This window comes from Glossina fuscipes, unplaced genomic scaffold (genome assembly GCF_014805625.2).
Source record: "Glossina fuscipes isolate IAEA_lab_2018 unplaced genomic scaffold, Yale_Gfus_2 2, whole genome shotgun sequence".
NCBI classification, from domain to species: domain Eukaryota; kingdom Metazoa; phylum Arthropoda; class Insecta; order Diptera; family Glossinidae; genus Glossina; species Glossina fuscipes.
This window is the reverse complement of record NW_023998416.1, coordinates 5,245,315-5,266,258: the sequence shown is the minus strand read 5'-3', so window position 1 is coordinate 5,266,258 and position 20,944 is coordinate 5,245,315. Positions and strand designations below refer to the sequence as shown.

At 32.6% G+C, this 20,944-nt stretch overlaps 1 long non-coding RNA gene across 1 annotated transcript; it reads left to right on the top strand.

The window, feature by feature from the left end:
* Positions 1-954: 954 nt before the first annotated feature.
* LOC119633873 lies at positions 955-20,106 on the top strand. The gene is made up of 3 exons (XR_005246901.1): positions 955-1,213; positions 18,993-19,255; positions 19,612-20,106. It is a non-coding gene; the product is annotated as an uncharacterized LOC119633873 (long non-coding RNA).
* The last annotated feature ends 838 nt before the right edge of the window (positions 20,107-20,944 follow it).

Sequence of the window (20,944 nt, the reverse complement as noted above, 5' to 3'; positions counted from 1 at the left end):
TGAGCATTTCACGGTGAATTCGACACTACCATAGTTTGAAAATTATCTCTTGGCCTAGATGTAAAATTTGTTTAGGATGCAGAGAGATACGAACTACATGGAACTAAGAAATCTTTTTATGCCACCAATTCAAATGTAATTTTAAAACACTATCACATTCTAGCTTAATTTTAAATAAAATCCACCTGGCATCAGCTTATTACACCCATGTCTCCCTACACCAACATTTGATTGAGTGAAGAACACTTTAACATGCGACAAGACTTAATCGTCACTTAGCCAATACTTACTTAAAATAAGTTTGAAATTTGTTTATCTTATTCATTAAAGCTGCGTTAATATTTTTGATAAAAAGGAGTTAGCGTATGACGTATAGTCGCATTAACGCATAAAAACTAAATAACCTTCCTGGGGTTATAAGTGATAGGTATCTAAATTTCGTTGCATAACATTTATACATACTTGCATACTTCCTTTATTGTTGTACTAAAAAAAAAAACAAAAAAACAAAAAAACTAAAAAAAAAAAAGAGGAAAAAAATTTCAAATTAAATTTTTTACTAAAAATAACATTTTTGGTTTTTAGTTTCGTATGCCGTCGTATCTATTATCATTTTCCACTTTAGGGGCTAATGCACTTGTCTCTCTCTCTCTCTCTCTCTCTCTACTTTTTTATCTCTCTCCCCCTTTTTCTATGCGTACGCTATACCGTAACATTTCATGGCATTCAATTGCCAACGCGATGTACAATCTCTTTACAATACGCTCTGCGTTAGGCTGTTTCGTACATTTTCTCAAAATTTTTTACGTTTCTCAAGAAAATTATTCTATTTTCTATATTTAAACGAAAAATTCATCATTGTTGCCATTTTATTACATAATCATCTTAAAAATTTATGACAGAAATCAATTTTTTTGTATTTTTGTTTCTCATTACTTTGAGGATTATTTTGAAAGCGATTACATAAATCCATTGGCTTTCGCCGCACAGAATGACACTGAAAGTATAATTATTCGGTCGTAAAATATTCTCTCGTAAATAATTAAGAATCTTTTTAGCGCAGTTGATTGGAAAATAATAACTTGTATCTTAGAAGCATTCCCCACGCGAACGGTGGATAATATATATAAGTAGATGATTACATGCGAGTCTAAACTATAGAACGCAGGCGGGCAGCAAGTAGGAGAAGAAAAAAGAAAAATATTACAATAACGTAAGTGAACTTAAAAATATTACAAGAAATCGATTCAGTATTTGATGCTGATCAAGAATATATGCACTCTTCGAGGTCTCTGAAGATTTCTTTTGGGTTTTAGCAAATACACCCCCACCTTTCGATAATTGGTATAAAAGAAAAAGAAACCTTTGCTAATCGTTTTAATCTGACACGTAATTAAAAAAAAATTCACTATAGCCGTTCCTTCATCTACCTCTGTCTACTTTCTCTTGATGCAATGCTTTTGCTTTACATATTGTAATTAATAAATTTGAAACACAAATACGTCAGCTAAATTTTTTGGAAAATGCATCAAGTACAATATATCAGCAAATATTAACAAGGACAGACGGACAAATATAGGAATGAACGACCCGACAATTGAGCGAATACTTTTCCCGAATGAACAAGTCACTAATCATATCGAACTTATAGGACACACTATTCGATTTAGGTGCCAGAAGTGTCGTAATTTTTATTCGCCTCGACGTTGATGAAAAATAATTTTCAAGATGGCATATCTGAAGGCATATCTAGTCAAGCACAATTTTATACCTTATCAAGCACTTCCGATATACGTAATATAAATGTAAAAAATTATTATTTGAACATGATTGTTCCTTAATTATAACCCTGCAGAATTCTTTGATCGATTAAGAAAATCGTTTCTAATATTCTAACAGAAAGCATTGTAGGTTTACTGGTCTCAGGTATTGCTTTAATTGTGCAAATGTTCCTAACTTAATATTAAACCAGTATTGCAGAACAAGTCTCGCGCTTAACTGCTGCGGTGCGTCACAGTAACGAAGGACGTGGATGTGCTGCAACTGTCATATTCTCGTGATATCCTTGGACGATAGTCAATACATTAACGGCTAAAAAGAGTTTAAGGCTTAAATTGCCTGTAACCTGACGACGGCGATTTCCCATAAATTTATAAAAGAGTATTTCCTATCTTTACGAGTAATGCACTTTGATCTTAATCATGAGACCCGCAAGTAATTTCAAGAATAGTAGAATTTTGAATAAAACCGATAGGCTCAGATGCTAACGTTTGAATTTAGTTCGCTGACTAAATTAATTATAATGAGAATAATAACTCTACGCTATGGACGCCTTAAAGATCTAGCTGAACAGATCTAATTAATTGGTAGGGTACAACGATGTGGCAGTTGCTGAGACTACCGAGTAAGCTCTCACATCCCAAGGCAAAGCGTATGGTTACCACGCATGCTTATGCACATGTGCTTGCGAAAGGCTCATGCAATGAATTGTTTGAGAGATAGTGATGCCTACAAACACCTCGGCCGAACCGGCTTTGAGTTCTGTCTGCTGAGTACAGCCTTTAGCGAAGTGTGGTCGTGGCTATGGATTACCCGAAGACGTGTATCATATAATTAGTGAGTTGCCAGATGGGCCTCGAATCCTTGCATAGAGCGACTTTAATTGCCATACATAAATAAGCGACTATATAGATCGGTCTAGTACCTCGGCCTAAATAAAGCTTCTGGCTTGTAGGGACTGTCGCAATCAGGGGATGGCGCCGCTTCCTGCTCAAATAATCCACTATAACAACGGATAAGTGAAGTTAAGCCACGAGGAAGGTGTTCGCATAAAAGGAATTCCTTTGAAGGCACTCAAGGTCACACCTATGAAAAATATTGCAGATATTGAGTTTTTCTTTAACATTATCAAATACATTTTAAACACAATACCATGAGCATTACAAAAAAATGTACCAAGCTTAGCAAGTTTACTATAACACAGTTGCTGTTGGCACGTAACACGTTCCTTAAGTAGAAAAAGCGGAGGTTTTTGTAGACTTGTCAGGTGTGTTTTTAGCAGTGAAAAGGTTAATTATGCTTTTTAAAGACCAGTCCAACAGAATTTATTTTACAACACACACCTAAAACTAGGCTACAAATGTTTGCAACCTGGCGCTATGCTCTCGTTATTACGAATTTTTTTTGCTATCTACAAACTATAGAGAATTTTTCTCACGATTTACTCTTTCTTTGTCCTTATTTTATTGCAATGATTTTCACATCACGTAGAATGTTAAGTTTTTCGACAATACATGCACGTTCCCTGCGTTCCTACGTACGTAAGCGTTACGGTCTTACAGCTTAGTTGAAAATATGCTGTTGGAGACTTTAAACATAAACACATACATTTTGATTGTAATAAGCTAAAAACTATTAATTTGTTTCTTGTTCTTAGGCTTTGCGTAACAATATCTTTGAATGCGAATAAAAAGTGGACTCTAGTAGCACGTGCGAAATCAAAAAAAATACCTGAATATAATATAAATTTTAATCGGATAATATATATAATATGCGACTTTCAAGAGTTAAATTTCAGAAATTTTTTATCTTTCGCAAAACCAACAACCAGCGCCCATAAGCACAGACACACAGTTAACAAATAGCAATTATGAAAGTATTATTTATTTTTGCCCCATTTCGCTCGCGCTTTGGTAAACCGTAGCAAAAAAAAACACTTCAACTTACATCAGATGCAATATTAAACCAACAAAATACGTTTGTGTGTAAGAGGATATAAAAGATATAACACACAACACTTACACACGCAAAGCATTATATATGCTATAAATCCGCCAGCACAACACATTCTGCAATAATAAAAACGCTTTTTCAGTTTAAACTCTTACTGTTTTCTATTATTGTTGTTATTGTTGCTGCTTTTATTTTTTTATTTCTATTTTTATTTTCGTTTGTTTTTTTTTTTTTTTTTTTGCTTTTTATTTAACACAACACATTTAACTTTCGCTGTTGGGCAGTAACCAAAACTTCACTTAAGCTAGTGAGAAACCAATGAAAATAAAAACCAACCACCAGCAAAACATTTGTATTAACCATTTGTTAAGAATGAAACGTCGCCTTCGTTGTAGCCACTAAAAGCTTTTTGATTATGAAAAATGCTTGAAACATATGCTCCAAATGACATTTTGTGTGTTTGATGTGCGCTTTTTTGCTGGTGCCGCTGTTTGGAAGATTAAACAAATAAGAGCAACAACAATAACTATACAATAAAATGTAACACCATCAACAGCCAACAAACAACTGCATAATAACACCATCGCCACCATCAGAATCATCGTCGACAAGCTCGGGATAGATTTCACTTAAAAAAAAAAACTGTTTTTTACTAATGTATGTGCGGATGCACTTACATCCGCCCATTACGGCTGACCCACTTAGAAAATACCATTTCGTCATTTACCGGGTATTCGAAAAGAGTTTTTTTTTATTTTTTTTTGGGTTTTTTTTTTTTTTTTTTTTGATTTTGGGATCGTTTGATTAATTTCTTGGGTGAATTCAAGTCTAGCAGTCATAACAAGTGGATTAGTAGAAGTAAAATGATATTTTTATTGCTTATTTATCAAATGGAAAATAAAAAATAGTAACAATTTTGTACCGCATTTGCGAAACATTAGAAAGAACAATAAATATTGAAATTTCAAATTTCCGCTAATAATGGAAAATGTATTCTGCTTCGAAAAAAAAAATAAATAAAAATTTTTCTTCTGAAACGAAATTTCAATTAGGAAGTAATCGTACAAGACGTCTTCTAAAAAACTCAAATATTTACAAATATTTATAATGGACTATTTTTATATATATTGTGATGTATACAAATATAATTGATGATTTTTTCCCCCCGAGTAGGGAAATAATTCCGACCAACAACTCAACTGACGTGGATGTAAATCTCAAGTGCGGCAGAGTTTTTAATCAAGCCGATAGCCTTAGGCGCTGTTGCTGTAAGACTTTAGTTCTACAATTTATTTATTTTACTCAGTTCTCTGTCTAAATCAATTATAATAATAATTATAATAATAACATTTTGCTTTCAATACCCTATACCACTTATGCTGCACGGTATATTTGGTTCGCACGCGAATATATAACACTCAGAAGGCTCTAAGAGAGATTCACCTTTTATTATATCGATCCATTCAAAATCGTTTTACGAATAAATCTAAGCTTGTCTCTCTGTCTATCTAACCGTTCGTCGGTCTCTCTGATGCCCATTCATGTATGTCTATGTTCGCGGTTCTTTAACAAAATTTGGTACACTGACGTGCTTCGATGTAAGTATCGACCCCAATTGAAATTGGCTTGGGTTGGACCACTCATATAACGCGTTATTTTGAAAAGGTAAATATGGAAAAATGGCAACGTTCAAAATTTCTTTGCAAAAATCGCTAAATAATAGTATCATTAGATGTGAAAAATTTGGATCGAGTAGATCAAATACCATAAGAATTACTTATACCAAATTAGTAAATATAGGTCAATCTTTTTGGGCGCCAGTGTACACATAAGTTTCATAGAAAAGTAAGCATTTATATGACAAAATTTTTAAAATTTGATTTTCAATCATAACATGTGCTCCATAAACGGGGTCAAGGTTCTAATTTTTAATACATTGTGATGAAAATAGTTATCAAATACTAACATTTTTAACAAGAAAATTAAATTTAATAAAATTCGACCAAATTCTGGGTCACTTCTCATTTAAGCGCTCCTACAAAAAATATGCCCTTATATGCAAAAGAGCTATAGTTTTTGGCATTTTATTAGAAAAACGAAGAACTGTATTGTCCGAAGTAGCGTAGCGTGCTTATAGTCGGCTTTTCTCGCCTTCTACTATTTCTAATTATTTCTTTCAATTCCTTTAAGGAATTTTTAAAATGCTTTTCATTCTCGGATCAGTCTACACTCCCTTTAGCCTAAGAATTTCTGAAGACATTTAAAGAGGACTTTCCTTAGCGAGTGTCAGTTAAATTTCCAAGCTTATCACTATTAGCTTTGATCGTATATTATTTTAGAATAAATTTAACACCTCCATTGCACCTCACAACTACATTTTTCCTCCATCGACAATAAGAGAATTTAATATTATTTTGCGCTTATTATCACCTACTTAAACAAAGAATTCGAATGCCTCAACGAAAGACTTGTACGTAAACACACATGTGGACATGTATATACATGTATGTGTAAATACTTATAACAATTTTAAAAGCTTTTACTGTTTCCGTAGTCCCTTTACACTCAGTAATAGGTTTTTCTTACACATAAAAATAAATTGTCCCAAAATAAGCGCATTTTTATGCTGTAGGCTTTTTAACACCTACTTATAAAAGTAACAACAGCTATGTGAGTTTGCAATTATGTTACCCTAACGGTCCAAGTGTGAGAAACCGAAATGGAAGTGGATAAGAATTTACAAAACAAATTCAACTCGATAATAACCGAATCTCTTGATACCCTTCGCATGTGGCGAAAAACTTTTCATCCAAAATCACAAGCAAAATAAAAATAGTTTCAAACCGCGAGATCATCAGTACAATTACATTCAAGTTCTTTAAATTTTTTTTAATATCAGCATTCTGCTGTCCGCGGCCTCATGTCAAAATAATTGTGATCGAAATTAAACTGCATTATAGCTTTTCACATAAAAAACAACTTTTCATGTATTTTAATACACTTATTGACAGTAGGGTATGTATTCACATAAGCTTACAGTTTGTAACAAAACATGTGCGAATTTTGTTTTAAAAGGGATAAATTAACTGAATGAATAACGCTAAATACATTTTCTCGGGATCCGATATGCTTGCTTAGATGAAAAAGTTGTACTTTCAACTATTAAAACTATTATTATTTCTCGTAATAATATTTTCCGAGCCGTTCGTAACATTATCGTACATCGGATTTAAACCAAGCCATTATATGATCGCAATGATACTATCACTCTCCGATTGATTTATTTCCACCAATTTTATGATCAGTTATTCGCATTTCGTACCACAAGAAACAGTCTTTGTGTCAGAGCTCGTACGTATCTATTTTATTGAAAAAACACTAACTTTTTAGGTACTTCAAGCGTTTTTCCGACACACTGCTCTAACTTTCGGAAAGAAATTCAAGAAAATATGCTACAAGTTCGTAACGGCAAACGTATTGATAGTGTTTTGTCTAAACATTATTTGTGAATCTTACCAAATAAAAGAAATTTGTTCCTCCAACTGCTTCTGATATCCATCAAGAAGCAATTAATCGGACGATCAATTCCATTGCCATTTATCAAGCTGTGAGCACACTTTCAGTAGGATTAAGGGCAGAATGACTTTCAATAAACTCTTTTCTGTGCCTTCTATCGATTGAAAACGTTCTTATTGAAATGTTAATTTTAGTTTCACAACATTGTGAGGTTAGGCTGGGCCTGATCAATTGTATATAGTTAATAATTCTGACCAAATGATGGTTGGATTGCACTCAACCATGCAAGTCATGCAATACATTATATGCAAAAAGGAAATTCTCTACGCGGACTGAAAACAATGTAAACACGATCTTAATTCCGATCTGTCGAAGATTGGCCAAAACTTGGCCAGTGACAATCCATCGAGGGCCTTCGGTAGCCCTTTTAGCAATTCATCTCACCGATGATATTGACAACGAACCTTTATTGATGACATAGATACATTCTAGAAATTCCACGAAATGACAATAGAATATTTTAGTAGAAAAGTTGCAATTGTTTCGTTGTAAACAGTGCATTCAACGTATAATATACATATATCTTTATCTGAGACTTTAACCTTTTATTACTTATACTACGACGACAATGACTATGAGCACCATGTGTTCTTTTTTAAGTGCCGGGTTATATTTATTTCTATGCTTAAGCTTTTAGGACACCTTCAAATTGGCTACATATACTTAAACACCGTTGCATATATAAAGAATCGTATGAAAAGGAAAAAAACGTGGATGTTATTACTTTACACAGACGGTAAACTGAAAGTCAAACAAAAAAGAAGCCATCATCCTTAACTGTGTATGGAGTAATTTAACGATTATATTGGATTTAGGAATAAAAAGAATGTGACCGCAATCGTTTAAAGGTGAAGCTATAAGTTTACGCACATGCATGTAACATATGAAAACCATTACAAAAAACTATAACAATATATTCGAAAAGAATTTATAGTGTATTTTTAGAAGGTTTTTTTTTTTCAATTTTTTTAAAGGAGAATTGCCTTTTAACGATTGTATGGAATTTTCTTAAAATCTGTATAAATTTATTTTCCTAAATAAAACGGATAACATAATGATCGCAGGATATATTCGATGTAGAATCTTAGCGGGGATACATTATTTACTTAAATACTTAACTTATCTTTTATCTGAAAGAGTCTCATTAGTTTATTTCTCTCATTTCCTAAATTGAATCTTAAGCATAATAATAATTTAGTAGTGTTAGAGAGTTATATTCACGATTAACGCAATGGTTCTTCAACATAACAACAAACGTTAAGGATTAATTTCCTCTCTACCATACACTTCTCATAAATACTTGAACATATTTGAAATACTAAATACACCAGTGCGTATGATTTATACTTGAAAAAACAAAAAGCAAAACAAAGCGAAATAAAAACGTCGTAACTCAGTTTTATTACAACAGCAGCTAAATGATTAGCAAAACAACAACTATTATGCAAAAACAAACACGAATCATATATTAGCACGCACACAGTTAAAGCAAACAAAAGCAGCAACAAACAACGCCATTAAGTAAGAGTGCTTGCGTTGCTAATTAATTGTAGCTGTGAAAAACTGTTGTTGTTGTTGTTACTCTAACTTCGTATGTATAGATGAGGAAATACATACACACATGTATGTATATATATACATATATATATTTATATATGTTTCTATGCATTTATATGTTTATTTATGCATATACGTTATTTGTAAATCTACGTACATATATATATATATATATATACATTTTTTTTTTTTTTGTGCGTGTAAATGTGTATGTACACTTAATTTACATTGTAAATGCTCTTATTTGTACGCATTACAAGTCATTGACAATATCAATTTGTTGTTCGTTATAAAAGGTACGTAGGAAAGAAGGAGAAAGCGAGAGAGAGAGAGACAGAGAGGGAGATATTAAAACTGAAGAAAATCATTATCAGTCACTATCATCATGTGTCGCTTTATTTATTTTATTCGCCACTAATTGTACATTTTTGCAAAATTGTTTATTAACGCTAAAGACAATGCAGATAAACTATAACAATTACTTACTCGAACGATAGACATAAAAAAAAAAAAAAATCACTAATGCAGACAATGCCATCAGCTGACTAACTATTGAAAATAAATTAGACTCAAAGGGAGAGAGAGCAATAAATTATTATATACAAAAGCATTTCAATCCCTTTGTATGATTTTATATTTCATAGGCGAGTCTTGCTTTTGTCTCATTGATAATAAATTAAACATCTTTTCAAGCTTTTATTGCGATATTTTATTTTAAAGAATTTATTGAAAATTAAAGAAAAACGATATTAGCCACCAAATCTCAGTATATTCTTCTCTGCATGCTTTTCAATGACTTGGAAATGCAAGTGAGTTATCGGACAGTAATGAAAAATATCTCTCAATTTTTAGAGTCTAGAGCAATTGCAAGGGTTTGTCCTGAGCGTTATTTGGCAGCTAGGATTTAGCACTTTTATACATGTTGTAAAATTGTGGAATACACAAAACGTTAGACGTAAGATGTTATTTTTCGAAAATGAATAAAGTGTTCGTAAAGTAGGACTAAGTTATCCGAATATATTTCTATGAAGTCTTAAGGCAGACCTCAAAATAAATTCTCTTCTTTTTTATACATAGTAGATTAAGTTTGTGCTAAATGTATGCGCCATCCAACAGGACTTGTCTAATTGTCTGTCCGTCTGTTCGTTTTGTTTTCTTGTGTTCAAGCTATAATAGGCCACAATTTTGGAGATATTTCTGATAAAATTTGATACTTGTTTTGATCGAAGGGCGAACGCTATTGGAAATGTGTTGAAGCGGATCAATTTTGCGATCCTTTCCGATATAAAGCCTTATTTTGAGAAGACGTTATATTAATAATTACAGCGTGATGTAAGTGCAGCTGAAATATTTCGCATAAAGTGCACAGCCTCGTAATTACTAAGATTTTTTCTTTTCTTTATCATCAATTGATTGGGATTTTGATCGACTAACAACTTACGTTGCTTGCAACTCTTGGTTTGGTTACATAGGAAAAATCTAATTAAACACATTTAGACATCGAGAACATCCTTGCTATTTAACATCATCACGAAAACTTAAAAGTAACAATAAAAAATATTAAACTGTAAATATTAAACGATTAAAATTTTAATGCCATTCAAAGAAAGTACGTAAACATAACTTTTTTTTTTACCACTTTTATTGGCTTATATCTGGCATTTACAAGCATTTATAAAAAATATAATTTTTCACTTTTTCATTTCGCGCTACTCGCGCTACTTAAACTTCATTAATTACTACTTTTGCTTTTAATTGCCGTTTATTGTAAAATTTGTGTTCTGTTTTAAAAATCTCTTAATCTCTACTCATGCTTTTTTCGCTTTCGAATTCGTGTAATTTACAAAAAAACATCCAACCAGTTGCAAGTTTATTATCTCTGATTCCACTGTTCAGCGCTATGAGCTTCGGTCATTAATTATTCAATTCATTTTTTATTGGAAATTCTCTCATAGTTTAATTGCAATGAATTTCAATAACAGCCTTTCGCCTTCTTGCATCAATGATTTATGTTCTTAATCGGTTCTCCTAGCAACTATTAGTATATCGTATGCATATTAATAATAATAGCTGGCGAGTGTAACTGTACACCTTAAATAAGTCTTTATGCATGCATTTCTGTTGTCTTCCTCACTATTTCATATATAAAGTATTTTCAATTACTTGACCCATCTTAGAAGTAATAAATAGCAGCCCTGTTACCAGCGTATAAGATTAAAGTAATTTTTCGCTTAAATTTAAAAATCCATTAAAAGAACGGTTTCAGCAACAAACAAACAGTAATGAAACTTTTATAGTCATTGAAAAAATTGCAAAATCCATTAACGACAGCAGCCAATATCGAGGTTACCAAATTCTAAATTTTTCTAAATGCTTCCTCCAAAAGAAAAAAGGAGAAAAGCATTGCCACAGATCAATGAAACTTAAGTAGCCTAAGTTTTCTGTTTAGTTATGTGTATCATGATTATTTTTACCCAATATTGTTGTGTGCTCGCATACGACTTCGCTAATATTCTCATGGACAGCAATGAAAGCATTTCATTTCTGTATACGTGTGTTTGCTGTCGTGGTCTTCTCAAAATCATGTGAAGTGCAAAACAGAGAAACATTAAAATCAAAAGCACTTTGTTTTTTTTTTAGCCACTTTGCATATAAAATAGATTCGAATATCATTTTTTTCTACATTTTTCTCATAGCTACGAGTGGTTACTATGCCAGCCCTAACTGTTCATCAAAAAAAAAAAAAATAAAAAAATTACAAATGAATCTGATGTTCACAGCGAACGATGTGACTTTTTTGCCGGTCACTGAAGTACGTTGCTTTTGTTTTTTATTTTCGATGTTTTTTCTATGGAATCTATGGAAGTTATTCGTGAAGTTAGCAAAGCTTGTTAAGTTTTTTCAAAATTGTACCGTAACGTCATTTCAATGACGTTCTTTCGATCTTTCAATGAAACAATAATATCATGCAAGCTGCCGCAATGTTCCACGATTATCCTTATTGAAACAATTCGCCTTCTATTGTAAAGATGTTGGGATACTGATGGCGAAGAATCTAAACGTCTTGAAATAATAGGAGTACAGTGATGTCTGCGACGAATTTGCTCTCACGAAATGAGCATTTTACGCACCAATTAAAGCTATTCTTTAGCCATGAGTAGCCGAGTGGGTAAGAATCGAGGCTACAAAGCTAATATTCGCGAGTTCAAATCGTAGTGGGGGAAAGCTAACTAGCAATCCATAAAGGCATAACCCTTATCGTTTGTGCTCCCATTCCCTAGGCTACGGTCATCACCACACTATTTCCTTCTTCTCCCCTCACTTCTTTCTGATCATCATCGCGTTTCGTGAATAGGAAACATCCTCTTAATGATCATTCATATTAAAAAAAAAAACATTGGGGAATTATATGCAGATATATAATAACAAGAGAATAATAAGACTCTAGATGAGAGTGCTAATGACAAGCGAAATTTTTCAATCGCGCTCTATTCGCATTCACTTGATACAACGGCGACGATTTTATGATTACTTCATATGTTTTTCTCAAGACAAACCAGTTTGTGATTCTCTTAAGAATTTAACATTGGAAAAGTCAATGTATTGACTACCTCAAAACAAAATGTTCGTCATCATCATCCCCTTCCCTTCAACGTTTCTCGCTTTTCTTACCTTATACTTATAGCACTCAATAAGATATGATTTTAAAACGCAAACTTGTACGTGCCTTACGCAACATGCTTTGCGAAATTCCAAAATAGCCTAAGATTCTTGATCGTAATAAAGTTAGTACTAGTAGATAGATCGCATATTGGATGCCTTTGAAAGATTCGAAATTTTAAAAACATTTTTTACAGTTTGCAAAAAACACACTCGAGCAAATATTGAAAGAACACTTACATAGAGCAATTGCATCTGTTATTAGGCATAAGAAAGCATTTCTCATATTACTGCACTTAATTCTAAAAACCCCGGACTGTCATGAATCTGTGTTATATCGTGCACACTAAGCTTAGCTCATAGACGTCTATGAAATGAAACGTTGGATAAAATTCGCCGTAATCTAAATCGATTCCACCTCTTTGAACATTTTTTCATTGCATTCAACCTAATAGGCTCTTTCATGGAAATTCCATGGTACAATTGTAAGAAAAAATTTTGATAAAAAAAAAATAAAATTCAAACAACTGCACAAGAATCCTTAACATCTAGAATGATATGTGCATCGCAGACGAAGTAATTTTCTTCACATAAGTATAGAAGAAAGCGGGAGCAACATACACAAGAATACATTAGCATTATATGAATGCGAACTTTGTAAGCTCCTTGAGATTCTTTTATAAGCAGTTAAACTTCGCTTAGCAACAGTTTAGCAGCAACATTTTGAAAAGGCATCATTATGGGAAACCATTCTAAAAATTCATTGGGTACAAAGTAAAAATATGAAAGAAATAAAATATTTTTAACTTTTTTTCCAATTGTAGGAAAAATGAAAAAAGATTTAAGAAGATTTGTACATTCATACTTTATGATTATTATTAATTGTAGTATCATTTCGCCGAGAAGCTTCATAATACTTAAAAGGAATTACATTAAACACCAAATTCGTCTCGATTCGCATAAACAATACAAAAATAAAATTTCAATCGGCTTTTCCCATACCGTTTACGATTACCACCTGCCGATACTCATGGTTTTCCGAATTTTTTAACCCTAATTGCCATATAACCAATTAGTATTCTAGGGCATTGCTGCTTTCTTCTCTACTACAAATAGACTTCCGTTCAGCCAATCCATGTTGCATGGACCTAACAGGTCAGGTAATCAGAAGGCATTCTGTCTGGTACGCCGGGTGCTTTGCCATCAGTAGCACACATGTGTGAGCGTAAACCGACTGACTTCTAATCATAATATTCCCTCAACTGTTCTTTTTTTTTATGTATAGATAAGTCTTTGTGAGCGACAGTCAAAATTAGAGTTAAAAAGAGAGCTTTATTTCTTGGATTCATTCTAGAACATAAAATTCGTGTATAAAAAAAGTGTATTTTCTCTCACCGGTGAAATGTGTTATTTCAGAGGCGCGTAAAAAAAATACCGTGTAAAAAAAGAGTTGGGTATATAAAAAGTTAACTCTCCCAGCCAGAAAATCAAGAAAGCACATTATTATTACAAAAGCTTAGCTGATTTACACGCGCAGTAATTATCTGTTATCGAATGCCCTTAAAAATTTCTCCAAATTACTCTGATGACATGCGAATGAACAATGTTTTATATCCACTGACCTTTTTAAAAAGCAATACCATTATTTCGTTTTGACGATCAATGTTCGGTTTCCACGATGCCTTTCCTGGATAATTGCTCTTTCGATATTTCTTCCTTGACTGTTATTTCTTTTAGTTTACCTTTAGGTACTTGGGGATTTTTGATCTCAAAACTAGTTCGCTTATCATTGCCCTTTACATAAACTTTTGCTAGCAATGCAAGCTATAGAGTGATCAAATAACCGGCTTAATTTGAAACAAAAATAAAACCGTGGAATTTAATAATAAAACGTTTTTTTACTTCAAAGATCGGGTAAGATCGTTTTTAGATTTCTGTCAAAAATCGACACTAGAACACATAAATTTGCTCCAATGCTTTTATTAAAAATGCAAACAATCTTCGAGGATAAGAATATTGAGAGTTTGTGGTTTTTAGAAGAAAACAATGATTCTCTTCGCTCTGCCCCAAATTGAAAAATCTTGATGGCCAATTTACTTTAGGGATTTCTGAAGATTACACGATCATTCAACCTGCCCATGAGTAAATTGGTTGCGTCACGATATATTTAATACGTTGCACCATATTCTTGAAACCACGTATCATGGAAAACAAAATCATCTACACAAAAAATCAATAATCATGTCTCTGTACCGATCTCGAGCCGTATACTGCCCGCATTTGGAATTTGAACATACCCTTTGCATACTCGGTCGTTCAGGCGGATAAAAAAAATAAATAAATAAAATAATGATACAACATTTTGAAAAAAATTTATTACGCAGGCAAGTTACAGCTGAAAAGAGAAACTCATTTCCATGATGGGCACCAACGGCGATAGCAATATATTATTAGTACTGAAACCTTCACAGCTACAAGTATCACCGCCACGACCCAATATTTATCTCTATCGCTCATGACAACTGACAATATGCTTTAAAGAATTTTAATTGAGATTGAGATTGCTCCAACAATATTCCTGGCCCAATAGTGAACTATTTACAAGAAACTAATTACTCTTATTGTGTTTACTTTCCGTATTGAACTTACAATCGAATGTGCAGTCGTCACAACCCCATTTTTATTTTCATCGCAACAGTTAACAATGTACATATACTTTAAAGAATTTTCTTCAACGACCAGCATTACCATGTTCCATCATTTATGATTCAAATTGAGTGTCATTTATGATTTGAAAATGTCAGCTAAGAAAAAAACTAAAAAATTTGACATCTAATAAGGGGAACATCCAATTGCTTTTCAGATTCATTTTTACATAATAAAATTCAAATTCTTTATATTATTGCACTCAACATATGTTTTCATAGAAAAATTTTGCATTGTTAATAATTGCTCAAAAAATTCTTCAAAATACAATCAATTCAATTTATTCGTACGACTGCTGACAGTAGAAGCCCGCCAGCACAATTCAAAATAAAATCAGCGGTAAATCTTTATAACCAGATGCTCCGAAATATGTTTATATACCTAAAAAAAAAAAAAAAAAAAAAAAACAATTTTTCGGCATTGGCAGTTGGTTTTATGTCGTTCAATGCGTACAATAATTGCAAGTACCCTCCAGATTTCTGCATTCTTAGTCCTATAAGACCCAGGATGGGAAGAGAATAATGCGCCTGCACACAGACTTACTGGGAAGCCATATTAAGCCAAGAATATATAAGTAAGAGAGCAATCATTACTATACACACCGTGGCCGTCAAGTACAGAATTGCTTCAACAATCATGATCAATTCTTACAATAACGTTTAATAGTATACTTGAAAACCTTTTTTCTAATTTTGATTTATGTCGATCTTTGTCACATGCAGAATTAACTATGGGAAAAAAATAAAGCAAATAGATATTATTTTCATTTCAAATCGAATCGAATTTCCTTACCTATCACCAGTGTTAATAAAGAAATATCGAGATTTTTGAAAAAGATTTCCTTAAAAATAAATGTTGCAATGGCCAATGTAAGCTTAATTCAAATATGTCAGTTTAAATACTTAAAGCGTAAGTAAGTTACGCTTGCATATGTAGAGGAAGATCATTTTATGTAATATTATTGAAAGGAAGATTAAAGAATGCAAGATTAAAGCCTATATAACGATTCAAATTTTTTTTATTACTTTGGAAAAAAAATTTACGGACTACGATCGCCACTTCAACAAACAGTTCGATGAATAGGAATGGCATTGGTTCTACAATTCTCGCTGACTGAGAAAGATATTTACTATGCGAAACTTCATTCAACCCGCACGAGATTCAAGAAAGTGTCAATATTAATTGATCCATTTAATAGACCGGCACGGCTACTCCGTTTGTCTGACCGGTTATAGAAAAAAGCCAAAAATTTTGAGAATATTAAAGCAGGCGTAGTAAGTAGTGAGTAGGGCAGCTAAGGAACTAAATCATTACAGTCAAACCTGTTTTGTAGATAGGGACCGCAGAAAAAAAACCGCACAAAAAAAAAATATTCAAAAACTTCATAAATAGCTATAAGAAATAATTTTTCACAGCATATTAAAGAAAATTTTTTTTATGCGGTAGAGAGGGACCGCATAAAAAAACTCTCACTTAAAAAATATGTCAAAGCTTCACGAAATAACAAGAAAGTGCTTTCCAAACAAAATAAATAATTAAATTACACATTGAAACATTTAAAAAAATTTTAATTTCTAATTTTAAACAAGGAGAAATTTTCAATGCAAAATATGCATAAGAACATTGAGCATGCCTAATGAAATAGGCTGATGCAATAGGTATGAAAATGGCTGTTGCAATGTGTACATACACACTGATAGCAAAAAAAAGTGATGCCAACACAGTTCAGATTGACCTAACCTCTCGGCGAAATTCAATGTGTAGATATTCATATACCGCACAAAAAAAAGAATCGCACAAAAAAGAGCGCATGAAAAAGACCGCACAAAAACAGGTTTGACTGTATATATAAAATTTGCAAATGCAACATAAAGAAAAATAAATGCACAAATTAGCGTAACTCGAAATTCCAAAAGTTTTTGAAATTAATTAGATTTCTTCATAAAAAAGCGCTGCCTTATGCCAGACTTGATTATTTTCATTTAAAAATACATACAAGTTTATTGACCCAAAGGATTTTCAATTTATAAATATCTGGTTGCCTATTACGTATGGCGAGTCGAAAACTCTTGCGCAACAAAAATGAATTGCATATCGAAAGCATTTCGTACTATGTAAACCGTTCTTAACAATCACAGCGTTACGAATAGTTCTTAGTATCTTTTAATTGCGAAGTGTTTGGCACATGTACTACTCATGATAAGCATATAAATATATTAAAAATATAAAGAAACAGAAATACATAGTTTAATCAAATTCATAAGAACTATGGTCGAGCAAAATTTCGTTTTTCAGTTAATAAAATCAGTTTAAAAAAAAATGTTTGTTAATTAAATCGAAGATTAACTAAAAAGTCTAACCGACCATAACAAATCAATTAAACGCATTGAATTTGCCCAACAAACGATATACGTGAATGTTGTTTTCCGCGAGGATAATATTGACGCAATTTGCTTAACGCCAATCCACTTTATTGCTAGATACAGAAGTTTTTCTTCAGCGGAAAAGTTTCTATAGTCTACACCACTTGTGGTAAACGATAAATTAACTTTATACGAATGTATGTAATGCGGAGAACGACTTGAGGTAACTCCAACCTTTACTATTCCGATCAATAGAGAATCCCTTTCTGAATGGATCTAAGCTTGTCTGGCCATCTGTGCGCCTTGTTTTCTCCTGTTCAACCCGTAGGTCACCACTTCTAAGGTGCTTTGTTCAAACTTAGTATACGGACGTATTTTAAACTAAGTGCAAATTCGGGCCAAAAAGGATTAGATCGAATAATTTTTACCATCGTTCCCGATGTAACGCCGCAAAAAAATCTTTGTATGATAAAATATTCAACTTTTAGTAGACCTCTACAAAAATCCAACAAATACTTCACAAAAGTAGATAATGGGGAAAATTTGGATCGAATTTGACCCAACCGTGAAGCACTCCTTATCAGAATAAGTCTTAATAGAGGAACACGGTCCGTTTTTTAATACTTTATGATAAAAATGGTCTATAGTAGCTATTTGACATAAAAATGAGTGATCCTCATCTGGAATGCATAGGTCTATCTTTTTAACCCCACCAAATAAAAAGCAACCATTTTTATGGCAAGAAAGGGTATTTATTAGGTCTTTCTGGCGAAAATAAGTGAAGAATAATAAGATTCCAGTTAAATGTGGACCGCGTCAATTTTACTGTATGATTAGAGCTACGGTAGAAGGAAATAAGGCGTAATTCTTGGATACTTGATCGGGAAAATAAATAAAGAAGTTTATTGTGTAAAGTATTGTAAGGTATGTAATCATCGATCTGATGCGAGTATAGAGCTGTTCGTCGTGGCTTTCATTCCTACATTTCGCATAATTATTTCAATTTTTGCGCAAGAATAGTTGCTCCCGAATCTTAGTTTCGTATAATATTTTTTCTTTCTTAAATGAATGAACTTTCGAACCACATGGTTAGGCAAAAAATGCCGTTACATCGAAGGCGCAATGAATGTAAAACCTAACCAAATAATACGAGCAACATATTCAAGTGCGAGTTGTCCGCAATAGGAACGTGGTCACATTGTAGGTCTTCTGATTACTTTGTTAAACTTTATGCAACATAGGATATCTCGCTCTAAACCTGCAGGGGAAGTTTTACTTTTATCATTTATTAATAATATCACGAATATGTAAGTAATTCATTAGTTTGTTCGCTAAAATATTCAAAGTAGTTATGCCTATTATTAATATTTAATTATGTTTTTCTTTTTACAAACGCAGTGCAATTCCACCTAAAAGCTAAGCATAATAATTGCCTGGCCTCCGTAGTAGCTTCAAGGTTTTCTTACTTACAAAGGCAGTTGAATTGATCTTCATTTCATTTAGTTTAAAAAAGACAATCTTGCGGCTTCTTTCCGAACAAGCTTCGATAATAACTTCCGAAGAGAAACACCTTATACTGCTGCTCCGGCTTGTTATGCTTTCGGCTCGCTTCTCTATGTGTTCCTACATTTCGCAAGTCTCTGGGTCCTCTCTACGCGCAGGTAAGTATAGTAAGCCTCTAAAAGTAATTAGGAAGATTTAAGAAAAACTTCCAAAACACCATTCTATACAATCACTCATTCGATAAAATGCTTTTCTAATTTGAAAAGAGATAAGGAAGAAAGAGAGCAGGGATATCACTTCGTTTATTAATCGTAATATTTATCTGAAATATTAATCCTTTCAATATATTTAGTTGCACTTATCGCAAACATTAAATCTTGAATATAATGTTTCCTCACTGATAATTTTGATACAGAATTTCGTTTATAGAATAATAAGAAAAAATGACAGCATTTTTACATATGTGTACGTATTCGAGAAACAATTTTTTTTCTTTTTTTTTTGTTCTTTAAAGTTCGATAGCAGCAGACTCGTCCCTCAACCCGATAAAGTTCTCTTTGAATCTTATTTACGTATGTTTGGGTAAACGGCAATATTAAAAAAAGACATCCATATAAATTGTATGGCTGCGTCGAATCGTCCAGCTATGCGGTAAACTATCGAAATTTATTTGAAAAAGAAAAAAAGTCACTTTCAAAGAAAAGCAAAGAAGGAAAAGTCGATTGACATAAACCAAAAATTTTAAAATTATTTACATAAACAATTTCTTGCAAATAAAGAGAAAGCACTGCTACAGTGGAAAAAGGTGGAAAACAAACCTTACTCCTGGAAATTATTGTCTTCCAAATAAACAGCATCAGCAACCACCACAAGACAAATATAAACGCCATAAATATCACTAAGAAGAGAACACTCAAGAATGCCAAGCCGACGACTTCACTCTTCATTACTGATCTTTACACTAATAACTGGCGAAACAGGAATCGTAAATGTAAAGTAATTAAACGAATCTCTAGCAAAATGTTTATGCAGAAAAATACACCTATCAAAAAGAAAAGCTTCCTGTCACTTTGAAAACAATTTTACAAATATTTCGATTTTGATATTCCAGCAACATCAGCTTTAATATGTGTAGCAGTGTGTGAATGAGAAAAAAAATTCATAACTAACTTAGACAATTAGTATTAACTATGCGTCGTCGTTTCTGCATGGCGAAGAGATTTAACTGAGAAGGTGCGAGTGTCATGGAAAGTGCTGGGAATCATGTATGGTAGGTAAACTAGTCAGGCGCTCTGTTGGTATAAAACAATTTCGTCAAACTCCAACCATTACAAAGCTTTCCATTTATCAACGGATGTGATCTTTTATTAAGAAAGATTTTCGCACTACCGGTAATAAAATCTAAAGATGGCTACTATCATAAAAATTAAATTCAACCTAATTGACGATAATAATATATTTAATGATTAAATAAAATTTATTAACTAATTAATCAAAATAACGGACATTTTTGCAAGTATACACTTTAGTATTAACAAAGGTTGGCGCAGCAAGCCAAGAATTGGCATTGATCGTCACTCATATTTATAGAGACGATTCTACTAATGGAGTTTCACATATTACTAAACATTCATCTGGATAGTGGAGATTAAGTTATTACTTAAGACACCCGTATTAGGAGTATAAACTAAGAAGTGTACCGGCGGTGAATTCGCGAAAGCAAATGCGAAGGTATTAATAAGAGTTCGCGTATGGCAGAGGTCGTTGCTAATGGAGACTAGATCACTGTTATTAATACTGTATCCAATATTATCAAATGTTCAGGCCTAGAGTAGAGATTCACTTAC